Genomic DNA, 2,911 nt, shown 5'->3' on the forward strand with positions numbered 1-2,911 from the left:
TGCTTCTAAGTTTTTATTAACATGTCTTTTTAAAAACAAGCATCCATACCAGCATGGGGGGTGTGGGTGAGAGGAGAGGGGAGGGTAGGGGGAAGGAATTCTGCTCTATTGGTAATAAAGCTCCAGGTTCATCCCATCATGGATTTCATAATTCCCCAGAGAAATGTGATCCTTAAAAATCATGTACCACTTCTTTGGTACGATCTTGTTCCAACGGGTACCAGTTTGGGCTGCGATGAGCTTCTTAAGGTCCCCGATGATGTCATTGGTGCTTCTTCCCCAGACAGATGTTGCAAACAACCTCAATCATCCTGTCGGGAACTCAAATCGCCTAGAACCTGCTGACCACAACATTATTGATTATATTCATTTTAAGAAGCCAGGAAACACATGCAAATTCATCAGCCGTCAAATGCATCAAGCAATAACTCAAAACATTCTGCAAACCATGAAAAAGCAGAGTTTCTTTTGTTGTTGCTTTGTTTTTTTATATAATTTCATAGCTGTCCCAGGAACCAATGTGGCCAATTTGCTTGACCTTAAGTGTTTCCAGGGACAACACGGGAATTTTGTTGTCCCGATCAATATGGGAAAAGGTTTCTTGACTTCCAAATACCTTGAGTTCAATGACGTCTTCTTGAGAGGAATGCGAGTCTAAGCTCAGGGCTGTGGGAAGCCTTTAGCAGCTGGTGGCATGTTGGTGGAGGGCTGTGATAATTCACTTACCATCAATCCCCTTATCGCCTGATTACACTGCTTTTTAAAAGCTATACCTAGGGTAAATCTCTTCAATGGATTTTGCTGTCAGGAGTCAGTTTGAGTTCACATGGGAAAGGCAGATTAGTGCCTCACTGGTTAAGTGCTTGAGCAATTTGCCCTACATGTTAAATTATGGGCTTTATCAGCTCAGAGCTGCTTAATTTCCGGAGCAGGGTGAAAATGATACCATTTGGGCCAACCGTTGATCTTCACATTTCAGTCACTGGGAAATTTGGCAGTTTGAACTTCTCTGTGACTTTAGTAAAATGCTTTAAGTTCTGGGACTGATTTTTCAATATTATGGGCAGCCCCTGTCTCATTTGATAAGTTGTTTGGTCACATTACTATGAATTACTATAGAGCCTGACTCCTTTATCTCTTCAAATAAGTGTAAGAATTTGCTGAAAAATAATAATATTGTTAGTGTTAGTATTGGTTCCCAGTTTGTGTGGTTGTGTGATGTGGCATGTAAATAAAGCTAAAACAATGACATTCAGAGAGCAATGACAAAAAAAGCCCCACAGTCTACCTCAAAATCAAAAAGTTGGAATAAACTATAGTGCTATTCCCCAAATGCCGCTATGTCTATTTGAGGAGAGGTGTTGCCTTCAGACAACCCTCACTGAAACTCTTAGAAACAAAAATTCCTTTCTTCTATTTGTGAATTATTTCACCCACCTTGATGTCTCCTAACAACTTCAGGTACGTGATTAACTGGACTTCTATTTTGCAAATTAAGGTTTTTGAAGGAATGGGAAAGATTTCTAGCAAATCCTTTTAACTGGATTTTGGAAGAGCCTTGGTGATGGTCTCCCATTGTGTTGTTACTCTTCTAAATGCTTTTAAAAAAATAGATGAGTATTATGTTCACAAAAATATTCTTATACTTTCTCTGAAAACAGACTGATAGATTTCATTCCCCGACTTGTTCCTGATCTCCTTGGCTTATGACTATTTCCCCTTCCCCTATATGGACCTCTCCTTGCCCACAGTGTCTCAGATTCCCTTGGTCTTCCCTATAGCTGCTAGTTGAGTGACATCTGGAAGGAAGACTTTGCATGCCGACAGGTTGGAAACAAGCAATGTGTACAGCACACAATGACATAAGTATAGGGTGTCCATTAATTTCAGCGTTGAGGATTCAGAAAAGACTTCCTGAGAGAAGTGTTTTCAAAACTGTGACCTGAAGAATGGATGAAAAACATGACCCAGGCAAAGAGAAAGAACAGAGACAAAGATCTGAAAATGGCAGACTGGTGTGAATGGGGGACCACAAGTGGTTTAGTATGGCTGCCGTGTAAGGTAAAGAGGGGAAGGAGGAACAGGTGAGGCTGGAGAAGTAGGGAGAGGCAGGTGATGAAGGACCTCTACTAGTTTAAGTTTGCTTTCTAAGGAGTTTGTATTTGCTCTAGAAGAAGAAAGGGCATAATTTTCTGATCCTTCAGAAAATGTGTATTTCCTAATACCTATGATTTACTTCCACATTTCAAATAAGTATTGCCATTTGCCAAACAAGGATCTATGCTCAGGGATGAATAGAGGGGGAGATAAAAACCCTTCATGTTTTTCATTGAGCAAGTGTGAATCCTGAGCACAGTTAGCCTCAAACCTCCATTTTACAATGAATTACTCTTAGTGATTAGTCATCTTTGAAAATCACATTCCTTATATTTGTAGAGCCTGCTACATTTCCTAACTAACTAAACCACTTGACTAGATCATTTCAAAACAGCAAACCTGATTATGTCCCCTTCCCTACCTAAAACTATTTCATGGCCTCTCATTACCATGATCTGCTGGGCACCCCCATGGTCTGGTGTCCTGCAACATCTTCAATTTCATATTGCTTGTTCTTCTCAGGCTCAGAGTTCAAGGCTCAGACTTTCTTTCAGGCCTTTGTCCCTCATGTCACAGACAATTTGCACCTGATAATCCCTCTTTTTGTAATAAAGTTTTACTTCCTTCTCACCCAGCTAACTTTCATTTTCCCATCAGATCTCAGCTTCATCGTCACCTCCTCAGGGAAATCTTTCCCAATCTCAGGCTGGATTTCCTCTATTGCACTTATTCTTAACCATTATTGATAGCCTGGCTTCCCAAGAGTTAGTACAGTCGTTATGACCTGCTGCATGGTCCAATACTCCATTTCTCC

The 2,911-nt window shown here is 40.6% G+C and overlaps 1 pseudogene; it reads right to left on the minus strand.

Moving 5' to 3' along the window:
- Window positions 1-31: 31 nt before the first annotated feature.
- Window positions 32-310, minus strand: LOC109372372 (ubiquitin-like protein 5; annotated as a pseudogene).
- Window positions 311-2,911: the final 2,601 nt, after the last annotated feature.

Source organism: Hipposideros armiger, unplaced genomic scaffold, assembly GCF_001890085.2.
Source record: "Hipposideros armiger isolate ML-2016 unplaced genomic scaffold, ASM189008v1 scaffold_631, whole genome shotgun sequence".
Lineage (NCBI taxonomy): Eukaryota > Metazoa > Chordata > Mammalia > Chiroptera > Hipposideridae > Hipposideros > Hipposideros armiger.